The 18305-nt window shown below is 34.9% G+C and overlaps 1 protein-coding gene across 7 annotated transcripts in view; it reads right to left on the minus strand.

Annotated features, from left to right (window-relative positions):
• Positions 1-18305, minus strand: part of Apc (APC regulator of Wnt signaling pathway) — a 121568-nt gene that overhangs the window by 87239 nt on the left and 16024 nt on the right. The window lies entirely within an intron of this gene.

Here is an 18305-nt window from a genome sequence, read left to right on the forward strand (position 1 = left end):
ATGACTTCTACACTATCACATTATTACTCTAATTAGGATTACATATTAAAAGTTTAAATATATTCAGAAAAAGTTTCCCTTCATATTTGAAATAAAGGAAATATGTAAATCAATTTGATTCTAGCCTAAATATCTCTTTTATGAAAATAACTTCATTTTACAAAAGGCTTTCAAGATGCTATTACTGAAAGTGCATGATTCATTGACTAGTACTTCCATAGTCATCATTTGTGACAAATTTGGAATTTTTCATGAGGCCTACTAGAACTTCCAGAAAGAAAAAGTATCTTTTGAAATAAAGAACATACTTCAAAAGCTCCCCAAAATAACTTCTTAGTACCTTAGGAAACAATTTTAAGTCTCTTACTTTTGATTCAGACTATGAGTCAAGAATAATTCAAGCTTTTACTTAGTAAACCAGTTTGTAGCCAAAATTTGTCTAAATTTTTACCACAAGTATTGTAGAAATGACAAATGACAAAGTTTTATTATTTTTACTTTAAATAGTTTTTGCAGTGCTGGAGACTGAACCCAGGGCCTTGCATATTCATTCTAAGCAAGCACTCTATCACTGAGTTACACCTCAAATCCCATCAAATGATAGTTTTAAACAAAGTTGTGACCATTACATGTTCATTATATACTATGCTTCAAATTAAAATAAAAACAAGCCCGTCCAAAAATTTCACATTTTGCAATGTTGCCAAATAATTATTCAGTAAAAGACTTTTCAAAATAGTTTCCCCAGGGATTCTAAAACTGAATTAAATTTCATTTTAAAAATATATTCTACTATTTTTGAAACTATAATTTTTACATAGACAATCAAAATATATTAGGCCAAAGGAGATCAATGAAGCACTAATTATTTACCAGGTTATATGTAGGAATAAAGCTCCTGCCATCACTACTTAATTGAATTAGTTATATTACCCATATGCTACGTTAAAATAACTTCTGATCAAAATGTAAAACAGATAAATTTTACTTTAAGACTATTTTCTATACTTTTAAACATATTCTTTATTTGTTCGTTTTAGTTATACACAACAATAGAATGTATTTTGACATATACATCCATGGAGTATAACTTCCCATTCTTGTGGTTGTACATGATTTGGAGTTACACTGATCGTGTATTCATATATGAACACAGGAAAGTTATGGGCACTTCTTTCTGTCTCTCCTATTCCCATTCCCCATCCCTTCCCTTCTTTTCCCTTTTTCTAATCCAGTGCACTTCTATTCTTTCCTCCCCATGCCCCACCCTATTATGTGTTAGCATTCGCATAACAGAGAACATTGGACCTTTGGTCAAACATAGTAATTTTAAAAAATGACCAATCATTGTAAAAGGTTTCATAAGTAAAGGTTATAAATATGAACATGTAATTCACTTTTTTTTTTTTTTTTTGGCAGTATTGGTGGGTGATTAAACACAGAAGTGCTGTACCACTGAGCTACAGCCCCAACCCTTTTATTCTTTTTTTTTTTTGTTTGTTTTGGGACTGGGTCTCACTAAATTGCCGGGGCTGGCTCAAGTTTGTGTTTCTCCTGCCTCAGCCTCCTGAGTAGCTTGGATTACAGGTCTGTGAAATTGTGCCCAGTGCAACAAGATTAACCAGAGTCTTAATGTCTTAAATTTTGTGTTCTATTTTTACATACACATTTGGCCTAATTTAAGTATTGTGGTTTAAAAAACTGACAAGAATAGTATTGGTAACAATATTAACTAGTGTAAAATAAGTTAAAAATAGTGCTCCTTTCTGATGCCTTAGTTGACTCCTGTGCTTTTATTAATAAACTCAAGTCTTTCTCTTTATTGGAGGCCTCAGACAAAATAGATTTCTGCCTATAAAAAGATAATTTTTTAAAAATTTAAAAAGTCATTGTAGTGTAAATATAACTTCTACAACTAAACTCCGGTTCATTTAGAAACTTTTCAGTCTTTGGATTTATAACTGTGGTTTGATGGGAAAACATCAGAAAATAGATTTTTAGGGTCAAAATGGTTGCGAAATCCTTTCAATATTTTTCATGGGATACAGGAGGGAAGTGAAATGTAATGTCAATGAGATTTTTAGTGATGTATAAGCTATGTGGGAGATACAGTCACAGTCGTATTTAAAAAAAATTAAAATATTTTTTAAAGTTGTGGATGGACACATTACCTTTTTTTTTTTTTTTAATTTATTTTTATGTGGTGCTGATGATCAAAACCAGTGCCTCACAGGCGCTAGGCAAGCACTCAACCATTAAGCTACAATCCCAGCCCAGTCACAGTCTTTTAACAAACTAGATTTACTTATTTGTTCTTTGAAGAATAAAAGTCTCAAAAGAAGTATTCCTAGCACCAATAATAGATTCTTCAGTTTTTCTTCTTATCAGCAGACATCAAAATAGTTTATACTCCAGCTCCCTAGGCTTTCCACTGCTGACAATGGATTTAAGAAGTTTAGTCTTGGAGTGCCTGAAGGGATGTTAATTAGTCTTCCCACACTAAATGCTTCCAAGGTGCATCAGGTTTCCTATGGCTGCCACAACAAATTACCACAAATTTAGTGGTTTAAAACAATACAAATTTAAAACCTTATAGTTTTATTTTATAGTTCAGAAGTCCAAAATGTGCTGAGCTAAAATTAAGGTGTTTGCAGAGCTGTATTCACTTCTGGAAATTCTCAAGGAGACTGTTTCCTTGACCTTTCCAGCTTTTTGACTGAATACAATCCTTGCTTAATAGTCCCCTTCTTCCATCTTCTCAAGGGTAGTAAGTCCTCCTCACTCAGCAGTCTCTGACCTTGCTTCTGTCACATTCCTTCTCTCTCATTTTCCCACCAGCCTCTTCAACCCTTAGGGAAACACTTTTAAGGACCCTGTGTTGAGTCTTCCTCAGTAATCCACAAAAATCTACCAGTTTTCAGATCACCTTAATTCCCCTATGCTACATAATCTAGTAAATTCAGAGTCTGGGGATTAGAAAGTGGACATCTTTGAGAAGCCATTATTCTGCTGACCTCATTACAACTTTATTTCTATTTCAGGACTTGCATCCTTATAATAATTAAGTTATCTAAACAATTAGCCATTTCTAAAATTTATAGCTTCTTACAGATATTTGCTTCTCTTATTGATATATCAGAAGGTTCCATGTGGAGACTGCAGATTAGGTTCACAGTCTGAATCTTTCATTTTGTAGCTCTATAACACTGGAAGTCACTTAATTTTTCTAAGATTTCATTACTCCTTCATCTGTAAAATGGGAATAAATATCTGTTTGACTTATTTTGCAGAACTGTTATTAGGATCAAATATGCTGTTGTGAGTAAGCTTTATAAACTGTGAAATGCTTTCTTAAAATAAAGGATTCTTAATTGCTCTGCTGGTGCAAATCAAGGTTCACCTCAAACATATTTCCATGAAATGATCTACAATGATCCTGGCCAGAATCAATTTACCCTCCTTTTCAAAACCTCGAGTGTTTGTACCTTTTTTTATGGCACATACACTTTTTTACAATCTTATCCTATGTGTACAATATTATCCTATTCCTGACTAAAAATCTCAAGGGAAAAGCTGGGCATAGTGGTGCACGCCTGCAATCCCAGTAGCTCGGGAGGCTGAGGCAGGAGAATCACAAACTCAAAGTCAGCCTCAGCAATTTAGTGAGACCTTAAGCAACTTAGCGAGATCCTGTCTCAAAATAAAATATAAAAAGGCTAGGGATGTGACTCTGCAGTTAAATGCCCCTGGGCTCAACCACTGGTATCAAAACAAAAAAAGAACTGAAGGAAAAAACCCAAAATATCACAATATTTTGTGCATAGTAGGTATTTATTAAATACTGGTTTAAGGAAAGATTTAAAATTAATATCTAAAGGACATCTAATGAAGATGCCTTTATAATAACATTAGAGCAACTGCTAAATAATATTACCACAAAATACAACTTTCTACAAAGAAAATGAAATAATTTAGGTTAAAACTCTGGCCCTTGTAGGTGAAAAAAATTGTTGTGACACAGCCATGCAACTAAGTTATGAGCTCAGGGAGCTGCACTACACAATCTCTGTAGTAGTGTGAGATTTTTTAAAAAAATATTTTTATTTTTTTCTCCACATTTTAAAATTTGTGCATTACAGTTCAACCAATGCCTTTGCTCCAGGGTCATGAAAGTAGGGAGGCAGGACAGACCTGAATAAAAGCTACACACTAAGAACTAATCAATAGCTCTTTATTTATTTATTTTAGTTGTAGTTGGACACAATACCTTTATTTATTTTTATTTTAAAAAAAATTTTAAAAATATTTATCTTTTGTAGCTGTAATTGGACACAATAATTTTATTTTACTTATTTATTTATATGGTGCTGAGGATCGAACCCAGGGCCTTGCACATGGGAGGTGAGCGCTCTACCGCTAAGCCATAACCCTAGTCCTAATCAATAGCTCTTAACACTTTCCCAATACTTGTTTAAAATACATTTGACCAATAGCCTTGGCATTTTTCCAATGCTTGCTTAGCATGGATTTTGATCCTGCTTACCCAGAAGCCATAAGCCCCTAGACTAGTACATTTAAATGGTAACTGCTATGAGGTCCCCTCTTGCCTTGTGGGAGTTCTATCTTTTCTTCTCACTTAAATAAATCCTATTCTTTTATGCTCACTCTTCCTCATCTATGGACTTCTTCTTTGAATTTATTAGACTAGGACCCAGAAAGAAATTGGTGATGACCTCCTAGAGTCTGCCATTAAGAGCTGCAACAGCCACTTGATAGTAGTGGAAAAGAACAAAGCTTTGATGGCTGTGATCCCCTGAGCTGGCAGGCATCCTCTCCTGTGATTAACAGCTAACACTACAATGGGCTTTCTCAACTTATGAGCTTCTATAGCTTATGCAGACCCAACCTACCAGAAGCAAAGAATCTAGTTTCCCCCAAACTGTGATTTCAGTTGTACATAATGGTGGGATTTGTTGTTACATATTAGTATGTGCATACAATGTAACAATATTATTTGGTCAATATCCCTTCCCAGAAATTCTCCCCTCACTTCCCTCCTTCCACCTCCTTGTGAGGAGATTTGAAAAACCAGTAGGTCACTATCTCTGAACTTAAGGTGGAGGCAGTGGTATGTGCTGCCAGGGGTGAGAAGCATAAGTACTCTCTAGATTGTGCTGTCAAAGCTCCTCACCCCAATATAGAGGGAGACCATCTGGAAATTTAGAGCACTACACAGGCCTTGCTTAGATGTGTGTGTGTGTGTGTGTGTGTGTGTGTGTGTGTGTGTGTTGTGGGGGGGGATGGGAAACGTTGGGGGTGGGGACGAGGGGTGGGGACGGGAAGGGGACAGGGACTTCTTCCTGTAACAAAGCTTTCTAGGCACCTTGTAAATATACTGGCAATTTAACATGACAAAAACATGCAGAGAAATAGACATTAAAAATGTTTTTATCACATTAATAAATCAAAGAAATAGCAATAAAAAGTACCATTTTCATCTATTAAATGGGCAATAATATTTTAAAATAACATTATATGATCAGGGAGAATACATGAAAATAAGCAGTATCTAGCTTTCAAAAGTTTTCTTAAAATGCTTATACCCAAACAAGATCAGTTAAAAGAAATGATCCTATGTACAATTTGATACATGCTCAAAGACAGTCTGCATTATTTATACTATGAAATGTTTGAAAGAACCTCAATGAGTAGCACATACCTCCAATTCCAGTTATTTGGGAGGCTGAGGCAGAAGAATCAGGATTTCCAGGACAGCCTGGAATAAATACTGAGATCACATATCAAAAAAAAAAAAAACAAAAAAAACACCCAAAATCATGTTGTCAGCAAATAATGATAGTTTGAGTTCTTCTTTTCCTAATTGTATCCCTTTAATTTCTTTTGTCTAATTGCTCTAGCTATAGTGTCAAGGACTGTATTGAATAGAAGTGGTAAAAGAGGGCATCCCTGTCTTGTTCCAGTTTTTAGAGGGAATGCTTCTAATTTTTCGTCATTTAGAATGATGTTGGCCTGAGGCTTAGCATAGATTGCTTTTACAATGTTGAGGCATGTTCCTACTATCCCGAGTTTTTCCTAGTGTTTTGAACATGAAAGGGTTCTGTATTTTGTCTGCCTCAATTGATATAATCATACGATTTTTATTTTTAAGTCTATTGATGTGATGAATTATATTCATTGATTTCTGAACCAACCTGGCATCCCTGGAATGAACCCCATTTGATCATGGTATATTTTTAATATGCTTTTGTATTTGAATTGCCAGAATTTTATTGAGAATTTTTTTTTTTAAAGAAAGAGTGAGAGAGAGGAGAGGGAGGGAGAGAGAATTTTAATATTTATTTTTTAGTGTTTGGTGGGCACAACATCTTTGTCTGTATGTGGTGCTGAGGATCGAACCCGGGCCTCACGCATGCCAGGCGAGCGCGCTACCGCTTGAGCCACATCCCCAGCCCTTATTGAGAATTTTTGCATCAATGTTCATCAGGGATATTGGTGTGAAATTTTCTTCCCTTGATGTGTCTCTTCCTGGTTTTGGTATCAGGATGATATTAGCTTCGTAGAATGAGTTTGGAAGGGTTTCTTCCTTTTCTGTTTCATGGAATAATTTGAGGAGTGTTGGTATTAATTCTTCTTTGTAGGTCTTGTAGAACTCAGCTGTGAATCCATTTGGTCCCAGGCTTTTCTTGGTTGGTAGGCTTTTGATGGCATCTTCTATTTCCTTGCTTGAAATTGATCTGTTTAAATTGTGTATGTCTTCTTGACTCAGTTTGGGTTGATCATATGCCTCTAGAAATTTGTTGGTGTTTTTGAGGTTTTCTATTTTACTGGAGTATAAATTTTCAAAATAGTTTCTAATTGTCTTCTGTGTTTCACTAGTGTCTGTCATGATATTTCCTTTTTTATCACAAATTATAGTAATTTGAGTTTTCTCCCTCCTTCTTTTCATTAGGGTAGCTAAGGTTTGTCAAATTTATTTATTTTTTTTCAAAGAACCAGCTTTTTGTTTTGTCAATTTTTTGAATTATTTCTTTTGTTTCACTGATTTCCATCCTGATTTTAATTATTTACTGTCTTCTACTACTTTTGGTGTTGGTTTGTTTTTCTTTTTCTAGGGCTTTGACGTGTAATGTTAGGTCATTTATTTGTTGACTTTTTCTTCTTTTAATGAATGAACTTAATGCAATAAGCTTTCCTCTTAGCACTGCTTTTATAACATCCCAGACACTGGAAATCCATATGCAACAAAATGAAAATAAACCCCTATCTCTCACCATGCACAAAACTCAACTCAAAGTGGATCAAGGATCTAGGATTTAGACCAGAGACCCTGTGCCTAATAGAGGAAAAAGTAGGCCTAAATCTTTATCACGTTGGATTGGGCCCTGACTTCCTAAAGAAGACTCTGAAAGTGTAAGAAATAAAATTAAGAATTAATACATGGGATGAACTCAAAGCTTCTTCTCAGCAAAAGAAACAATGAGGTGAAGAGAGAGCCCACATTTTGGAAGCAAATTTTTGCCACACGCACATCAGACAGAGTACTAATCTCCAGGATATATAAAGAACCAACATTCTTAATACCAAAAAACAAAACAAACAACCTAATCAATACATGGGCTAAGGAGCTGAACAGATACTTCTCAGAAGATATATATTCAATCAACAAATAAATGAAAAAAATGTTCAACAACTCTAATAATTAGAGAAATGCAAATCAAAACTACTCTAAGTTTTATCTCATGCCAGTCATCAAGAATACAGACAACAATAAATGTTGGTGAGGATGTGGGGGAAAAGGCACACTCGTACTTTGCTGGTGGGGCTGTAAATTGATGCAACCAATCTGGAAAGCAGTATGGAGAGTCCTTAGAAAACTTGGAATGGAACATTTGACCCAGCTATCCCACTCCTTGGTCTATATATATACCCAAAGGACTTAAAATCAGCCTACTATAGTAACGCAGCCACATCAATATTTATAGTGGCTCAATTCACAATAGCTAAACTGTGGAAGCAACCTAGATGCCCTTCAATAGATGCATGGATAAAGAAACTGGTACATATACACAATGGAATATTACTCAGCATTAAAAGAGAATAAAACTATGGCATTTGCAGGTAAAACTGCAAATGGATGGAGTTGGAGAATATCATGCTAAGTGAGGTAAGCCAATCCTAAAAAAACAAAGGCCAAATGTTTTCTATGATAAGTGGATACTGATCCATAATGGGGGTGCGGGTGGGGATGGAGGAACTTTGATGGGACAAAAGGGAAGGAGGGATGGGGAGGGGGCATGGGGGCAGGAAAGATGGTGGAATAAGATGGATATCATTACCCTAAGTACATATATGACTGCAAATAGGTGCGATGCTACATTGTGTACAACCAGAGAAATGAAAAGTTGTGCTGCAGTTGTATACAAAGAATCAATATGAATTCTGCTGTCATATATACCTAATTAAAATAATTAATTAATTAAAAGAACAAACAAAGAACCTCAATAATTGCTAACAACTACTTGATTAACTATACTTTTGGTACATTCACAAATATGTGACACAATTATATAATTCATGATATAAAGTGTAAATGTAGAATATTTTGTTTTATACATGATACCAAGTAACTTTGGGGGAAAGAGTCCTGGGAATTGAAACTAGGGCTCCTAGTACTCTACCACAGAAATACACCCTAATCTTCTGCTTTTGTTGTTGATTTTTAAACAAATTATACATGTACACAGAGAAGACCAGAAAGAGATAAACAAAATATCAAGTATTCTTCCCTGGTGCTTGATTACAAGAATTTTAGTTTTTTTCTGAATTTTATAAAATTCCCACAACCTAACACACATAATTTCTCTCAAATCCTAAGTATTTCTAGGTTAGATACAAATCCAAGTCATAACATTTGAAGGAGAGAAAGAGATTAATGTTTATTTCCCAACCTATGGTCAAAGGCAGAGTCAGATTTAGTAGAGGACAAGAATGTGTATAAATTGTGTGAGAGGGTGTCTTTGTTTCTATTTGTCTTATCTCCTTTTCTGGATTTATGCCTCTTTCTTATGCCTCAGCATTTTCCTTCAACTCATAAACTCTGCTCCCAAATCGTATGACTACTCCTTCATATCCTTCAGGTTTTGGCATAACTGTTACATTTTCAAAGAGACCTTTCATGATCACTTTATCAAGGCTGGTATCATCCCATATACACATGTTTTGTATTCAAAACACTTGAAATCTGAAAAGTTCTGTCTGCCTATGGATTCATTTTTCTTTCTCTGTCATCACTGTTTAACAACTGCAATATAAATTCTACGAGGCCAGTAACCTAGATTCACCTGTACTGTTGTCTTTCTTGATTCTAGCATTTAGTTCATTTTGTTCAATATATAAATGTAGATGATATAATAATGAATACAATTCAATTTATAAATAGGGAACTAAGACATGTACTACAAAAGTTTTAATACAAGGTAATATACTGCTAAAGGATGAGAGACTAGATCATTTCTAGCTAGGTAATCAAGAAAATACTTAGAATGACATTTAGGAATTTTCAGGTCAGAAATTGAATCTTAGGTTAAAAACCTCAAACTTCATGCTATAGGCAACAGAAAAATGTTTCAAAAAAGGATACATGATTAGAGCAAGATCTATAAAAATTAACAGTACTAGTATCTAGTTCCTCAAAGAAGAAATGATTAGAAATTAAATGCCTATTATTAGTAATTTACAGCTAAATTTAGTGGTAAAAGTGTTTATAACTGGAAAATATGTTTGCGGGGGAAAAACCTACAGATGCATAGTTTATAAGGAATTTTACTTTATGTCATTCTAGAAATTTTGAGTTATTTATTAATTCTATATTGTTAATAAAACCATAAAAAGGCCACCTTTAGAAACCATTTACCCAATAAATAAAATACTCAAATATTTGTGAATAAGCAAGGAAAATTTTTCTCTAAATTCTTAACATATCCTAATCTGAAAAAGCTCCAGTTTCATGGCATGCAAATCCTCATTAAGTTTTTTAAATTAAAAGTTTAAAAAAGACTTTGCTGGTTTTTATTAAAAGGTATATCTTATATAATATTTTCAAACTTTAAACTTAAAACAGTTACAAAATTACTCCCAGAACTACAATTTTACAATATAAACCTATAAAATACATTCAAAGATACCAGTGACTTAAGGTCACCAAATCAACTTTAAATTGGAGGTTATGGTATACTATGAATTTGAGAGAACACAGAATAAGTGCTTTTTTTAGGAAAACTTTTCTTCTGGGAAAACAGTATTAAAATTACCTTAACATTTAATATATAAAATGCCTATATTATTTGATGAACCACTTATCAGTTTATAACACATAAATTTTCTCCTTATTATTCATTCGTTCAATAAATTGATAAATCAATCAGAACTGATAAGGGAAACCCCAATTTTAACTGATGTTAAAACAAACATAGGACTGGGGTTGTGGCTCAGTGGTAGAGCCCTTGCCTGGCATGCGTGAAGCACTGGGTTTGATTCTCAATACCACATAAAAATAAAATAAAGGTATTGTGTTCACCTACAACTAAAAAATAAATGTTAAAAAAAAACATAGGGCCTAATAAGAGTGTTTATTTATTAAAACCAAACAATAGTATTATTTATTAAACCAAATCCTGGGTTGAAAGACTTATTTTCATACCAATATCCCCAAATTCTTGCCTTGAATAGGCAACCCTAATAAATACAATTTTCTCTTTTGATATAGATTATCTTTTATTCCCTTCTTTTTTGGTGCTGTTGATTTAACCCAGGGCCCTTCAAATGCTAACTATATGTTGTGCCACTGAGTTACACCCCCAGCCCAGATTAACATTTTTAAAACCCAAACTTCATATTTACTTTTATAAGTCTTTTTAAGCTTTTTTTGCCAAGTACTCCAAGGTAAGGGTAGAATTATCTGATGGGTCACATAGCTTTTATAGATGCAAAAAGATTAAAGAATTGGACTAAATTTCATTTCACAAATACCTTTCTCAATTGACACCAACCGTGAATAAATGTCTTTATCTTATACTATTCTATAGCTCATAAAATAGAATAAAAAGCTTTTCTTCTTTTTTTCAAAGATCTGTTATTTAATTTAAACCAATAGATCTGCTCAATAAAACACTTGGGACTCTCACAGAAAAGTTTGGATACATGTTCTCTTACAATAGTGATCAAAGTTCTTCTTTTTTTAAAGGTCTCCTACGCGTTGATAAGACAATTTGGTAGGATTTGTTAACTATTTTACAGAAACAGTCTATATAAAATCTTACTTGCCTAAAAGCTAGAAGGGTTCCTCCTCCTCTTGAAATATTTTTTTCCTAACACTTTTCTGGCATTAAGAACAACATATGGGGCTGGGGATGTGGCTCAAGTGGTAGCGCGCTCGCCTGGCATGCGTGCGGCCCGGGTTCGATCCTCAACACCATATACAAACAAAGATGTTGTGTCCGCTGAAAACTAAAAAAAATAAATATTAAAAAATTCTCTCTCCCTCTCCTCTATCTTAAAAAAAAAAAAACAAAACTCTTAAACGAGTTGTCTATACACATGGTTTCCATGTCTCATTTCCTATTCACTCTTTAAAAAAAAAAAAAAAAAGAACAACATATGTTGCTTAAAAAAATATTTTCTTTAATACTCAGGAAACCTGATTTCCACTGAGAAATAGAAATGAGTGGCATTTTCTTTTACTGTTTAAATCTTTAACTGTTGCATAGACAGCACTATTTTTAGGGTGTCACCATGATCAACAATAACAACAAAAAAATATAAACTACCCTTACCCAAAAATAATACATAATTATCTACTACTAGAAAGACCCCTCAAAAATTAGTAATCTCTGGACTGTGGTTGTAGCTCAGTGGTAGAACGCTTGCCTAGCACATGTGAGGCATTGGGTTTGTTCTTCATTACCACATAAAAACAAACAAACAAAAAAAGCAGTTTAAAAAATTAGTATTTTCTATCTTTTGTAGTATTCAAATGCTACAAAATAGAAATCCAAACTCATTAGCACTACATGGAAGGTCCTTTCTGATCTGGCCCTTCATACCTCTCCTTCCTTACTACTCTAGCTATATTTCAACCATTTGGACTCCTATGCACTTATCAACAATTTACTCAGTATTTCATCTACTGGAAGATATTTTTCCTGCTTTTCATCAGGCTAATGCTGACCCAGTTTTTAAGATCCAGTGTAGATGTCATCTCCTCAAAGCCTTCCCTAACACATCCTGCCTGAGTTTAGATCTTCTCCTACAAGCCCCAATATGCTTCCAGACAGTTTACCACTTGTCTCACACTTAGGATTATCTACTTACTGGTCTTTCTCAGTAGACTGTTTAAGGTCAAGACTCTTTTTGTCTTATAAGTAATCATTATATTCTCAATAGTATTTTAGTATTCTGCCTGGTCCAGAATTGGTCCTCAAATACTTATAAATTTCCAATGAACTACCTCTCTCCTACTTTGAGACCCTAACCTGTGAAGCTGTTGCTATCCCAAGCAGTACTTTTCCCTTTATTCTCTGAAATCAGTGATGGACCCAACTTATACCTATTTCCCCCATTAGACTGTGAAATTCTGAACAAGGAGCTCTGTGTTCATCTTCACAACTTTAACAGCATTGTCCCAGGAACCTAGTAGAAATTAAATATTTGTTGAATGAATAAAGAGCACACCTTAAAAAATACAGGTAAAAAAAGAACAAGCATAGGACAAACTGCTAATTTCTTTTTTATTTTTCCATATTTACTAATAATGAGACCATAAAACTCTAGAAACATTTTGTACATGGTTTAGGATTAGGGATAGGGAGGGAGCCATTAAAAGATCAAATACTGCAACTTGGGAGGCTGAGGCAGGAAGGATCATAAATTTAAGGCCAGCCTCAGCAATTTAGTGAGGCTCTAAGCAATTTAGTGAGACTCTGTCCAAAATAAAATGTGCTGAGCATGTGGCTCAGCACTAAAGCACCTCTGGGTTCAATCCCTAGTACCCATACCATACATCAATAAATTGGTCAATCAGTCAATCAAATACTCCCGAGACAGGTCCTTATCACCTCAATTCCTGAAATGCTGTTTATTCTCATCTGAATTTGATACTTATTTCTAACCATTAAGCTCTTGATTCCCACAAAATTGCCAATACCTTAAAAACAGGGAGGTACTACTTTAATTGCCTGGCAAAATAGAGGAGGGACTGTAATGGTAAGAAGGAAAACCTACTCTAGAAAATAAAGAGAGATGAAATGTTTCTGAGATCCCAAATTCAAAAGGTGAAAGAATTTTGCTCTAGAAATAGTGTTATCCAATCTTATATGGGGCTCTTATGGCAGTTAATACCGCACATGAATTAAATGGCCTTTTATGGGAAGAGCTTGGGATATAATCATCATGATCAACGATGTTATTCTTATGGGACCATGCCAGATGTTTGGAGTTTTGAACTCCAATTCCTTCTCCTCCATGTTTTCCCGCTCCCACAAAAGAAAACCCAAATTTCACAACAGGTGCTTAATATATTTACTAAAATAACACAAATTTATGTAACTCACAAAATCAAACTGTATAGTACTACATATTAAAAATGCAAGATTAATGTACCAATAAAATAATCAACTTTTATGTAACTTCAAGCTCTTCAATTTGATTAAAACCTGATGACATCCTTTCTTTTCAGCTTTCTCAAGGGGAGATTTTTTTTTTTTTTTTCACTTACATCTCCTATACTTTAAGTCAGGAGACAGGAAGAGTAAGATACTGAAGAGGTCCAAGAAAGCAAAAGATGTGCTCCCTGAGTCCAGTTACCACCTCCAAACCATTTCTTTCACTTTATTAAACACCCAAGATCTTCTACTATATTACTCAAGTCTGTATCCTCTATTGTAACAAGAATTCTCCTTTTTTTCCCCTTGGTATGAGGGATTGAACCCAAGGACTCTTAACCACAGAGCCACATCCCCAGGCCTTTTTATATTTTATTTTGAGATAGGTTTCACTAAGTCATTTAGGGTCTCACTAAGTCATTTAGGCCCTCACTAAATTTCTGAGGCTGACTGTGAACTTGTGATCCTCCTACTTCAGCCTCCTGAGCTCTGGGATTACAGGTGTGCGCCACAGGCTGTATTCTCCATTCTTATCTGCATTATCAATCTCAGTAATTTCAAAGTCTGTATCTACTTCTCTGGCTTCACAGTTCATTAATTACTTCCCAATACTTACTTCCTTGATCCACTCAAAGACTCCTGTCATCATCAATAATGGCATCAACTCCAAAATCTTAAACAAAATCTCAATAACTAAATCTCCCATCTTTGAAATATCCTTTTCTTGCCCTCTATCTAGTTCATTCTACTATTTCCAAATTCAACATTCTTTTACCTTATTGAGTTCTCCAATCCAATAAAATATGTTCTTATAATTTTCCACTATTCATTACCTTCATCTTTACTTTCCTCTTTAAAGTCAACAATAACCACTCCTTTCAAACTTCCAAATCTCTTATTCCTCTTTCCCTTTATTATATTTACCTGGTAAAATCACAACTTTGGTTGAACTGAGCTAATTCACTTTTGCATGTCTTCACTACAGCAACTTATTACACAGCAAGAGGGGTAACAGGGTTGGCTGTTTCAGAGTTATAAACTAGAAAGGACAGTCAACACTGCTTAGAGGAGTACTCTAGTTCCAAGAAAGTTTTCTTTCCCACACTCTAAATAAATTCTTCATGTCTTCTTTGTCTCCTCAAACCAGTAACAGACCTATTTTACTATCTATTCCTTTCTAAGTTAAAGGAACTACTACACTGAGAATACAAAAGCATTGAAGAGAAATTCCCTTACATTTCTCCTATATACTTACTTCCTTACTGTATACGTATATGTACTTCTTTACTGTTTAAGTTCCCTGCTCCCATCAATGGTTAATACCTACATTTGTGGATTTCAATTACTCTTGTCTTCTTTAAGAAATCAACTTTTATTAATTCCCTCTCTCTGCTATATAATAATTTTCTTCTTTTTACTGGATTATTCTTGTGAACACACAAACATGATCTAGTATTACTCATCTTTACAAATTCTTCCTTGACCTTAAACTCTTCATTAGATAGGATTCCCCCCCTTTTTTTTTGCTTCAATATCACAACAATATTTCTTCATCTAGTGGCTTTCATTTTCTCTCTTTAGTTATCCTAAGCCTAAACAATTTCCTTAAGTGCAACTGTGAGGGACACCAATAATCACCAACATGACCAAATTCCATTATCTTAATATTCTTAGTAAAATCTGATAAAGCTAATTATTCTCTTCTTCCTTAAATATATTTTTTATTTTGGCTTCCATTACACATTCTCCTGGTTTTCCTCCTTCCTCCATTTTCATTTAATGGCTCTGTTTCTTCACTCCTCTAATAGATGGGAGTACCCCAGAGCTTGTTCTAGGATTGCCTTTTCTCTTCATTGTTTTCTCACCTAATCTCATGGATTTAAATGTCAACTAGATGGTGCTAAATCTCAAATTTATATCTTCTTTCTAATACTCTCATCTGGATACGCAACTATCTCTCTGATATTTTATGTTGAAGTCTAAATGAGACATTTAATCTAAACATACATTCAATCCACACATCTCCATGCTCCCGTATCATTCCACACAAACACCTTATAGAATTAAATTTTTCAAATTCTTACTCCTCTGAAGATTACCATCATACATAACAAATGGTTAATTTTTTTTCTCAGTTCCATCTTACAATTCACACTATTCTAGCAATACAAATATTCTATTCTTAAACTTATAATCAGAATTCACAACTTTGTGAATGAAAGATACCCTATATCCACTAAGATCTGGATGACACTTGGATCCAATGGCTAGACTGAAGTAATAATATCTACAGTAGAGGGAACTAAGATTTTTATGTATTTGTGATGGCTAATTTTCTAAATCAACCTGACTGGGTTAAAGGATATCCAAATAGTTGGTAAGCATTATTTCTTATGAAGGTGTTTCCAGAAAAGATTAGCATTTGAATCAGAAGAATGAGTTAAACAAGACTTGTCCTAAGCAATGTGGGCATGCATTATCCAACCTACTGAAAGTGCAGACCCAAAGAAAAAAGGAAGAGGAAGGGTGAATTCTATTTTTTCTCTTGGGCCAGGACATCTATCTTCTACTCTAGGACAGTAAGAACTGGTTCTCAGGGCTTCCAATTCCAGGACATTCATCAGCCCTCTCATTACTCCCCACTTCATTCTCAGGCTTTCAGACTCACGAATTACACCTGCATTTTCCTGGGTCTTCAGCTTACAGAAAGTACTTTTTGTGGGGGTAAGGGGGAGTTACTGGGGATTTAACCCAGGAGCAATTTGTCTAAGCTTCATCCACAGCCCTTTGCTTAGGGTCTTTCTAAATTGCTGAGGCTGGCCTTGAACTTGTGATTTTTCTGTTTCAGTCTCCTGAGCCCCTGAAATTACAGGCATGAGCCACTGTGCCTTGACAGACAGCACTTACGAGGGACTTCTGGGCTTCTATAACCCCATAAACTCATTCTCACAATAATCTCTTCTCTAAATGCCTCTCATGCATTCCCCCCTCCTTCCTATGGGTTCTGTTTCTCTGAAGAACAGTCTAATAAAGGGTTAAAGCTGGGGCTGGGGATGTGGCTCAAGCGGTAGCACGCTAGCCTGGCATGCGTGTGGCCCGGTTGGATCCTCAGCACCACATACAAACAAAGATGTTGTGTCCGCCGAGAACTGAAAAATAAAAATATTTTAAAATTCTCTCTTTCTCTTTAAAAAAAAAAAAGGGTTAAAGCTAGAAAATGTGTATTGCAGTATCTAAGAGAAGCTGGGTGTGGTGGTGCATGCCTGTAATCCCAGCAATTCCAGGGGCTGAGGCAGGAGGAATTAAAAGTTTGAGGCTTAGGAAGACACTGTCTCAAAATAAAATAAGGGCTGGGGGTTCAATTCCAGAAAAAGAAAAAGAAGGAAGGAAGGAAGACTAACATTCAAATACTTAAGTTGTTTTAGGCCAAACAGAAGTGAGCCCATGGTAAGAGGTAATTAGGAAGAGCAAGTTAGGTGTGTCAGATTACAGCCATATAAGCAGATGGGTTGTATGGAATTTCCATTATGGATTACCAGAGTAAGGTGAGAGAATCTAGATATTTTACTAATTCCCTGTTTACATAAGCAACTTTTATTGATTTTACTGGGGCTAGAGGATTCACTTTCACGTTCACTTGCTCACTCACATGGCTGGCTGGCAAGTTGGCAGTGGTTTGGACCCCAAGTTGGTCTCTCCACAGGGTAATTTAAGTATTCTCATGACAATGTACTAGCTGGTTCCAGAGTGAGCAATATATAGAGACCAAGGCAGAAGCTACTATGTCTTTTATGATCTATCCTTATAAGTAGTATTCTATTACTGTCCTGTAATATCTTACTGGTCACCCACATAGGCTCTATTCACCATAGGCGAGAACGAGGAAAGCCATGAAAAACCAGAACTCCCCCATTTAAGTAAGGATTAAAGCAGCATTCTTGTTTTTAGTGTCCTAGTAATCTCAAGGTGAGTTTGTACAAAAAGGTCTATGGCTTTTACAATGCTATACAACCTTTTTATTATTTATGCCCTACTTAGGAAAATGCTTGTTTGATTATCAAGCTTTTTGCAGTAATTTTTAAAACTATGTTTACTCTCTGATGAGAAAACATATTATGTAAAGATACTAATACTAGCTTTCTCTTTGATGGGGGCGGGGTATAGTATTGGGGATTTAACCCAGGGGTGCTCTACCACTGAGTAACATCCCCAATCCTTTTTATTTTTTTATTTTGAGATGAGATCTCACTAAGTTGCCTAGACTGGACTCAAACTTGAGGTCAACCCCCAGTGCTGGGAACTGAACCCATGCCTGTTAGTAAGTGCTCTACCACTGAGCTGTATCTTTAGCTTATTACATTTTTTAGCCTACCAAATAAGACGCTATCCTGATATTTTATTAATACCTACTCTTAAATTTAAGGCCAAGAAGCAAATTAAGTGTTACAACTCTATTAACAATCAAGATGACATGACAAGAAACAAACTGGCTTTGGTAACATAAAAGTAGAATATGGTTTTCTAAATTTTGTGTACAGGTGAGTTTTAGAAAAGTTACCTGATAGAAGCTCCCTGTATCACTTCAGAAAATATATTTTTAAAATACACTGTTAAAACAGTTTGTTT

This window comes from Callospermophilus lateralis, chromosome 5 (assembly GCF_048772815.1).
Source record: "Callospermophilus lateralis isolate mCalLat2 chromosome 5, mCalLat2.hap1, whole genome shotgun sequence".
Taxonomy (NCBI): domain Eukaryota; kingdom Metazoa; phylum Chordata; class Mammalia; order Rodentia; family Sciuridae; genus Callospermophilus; species Callospermophilus lateralis.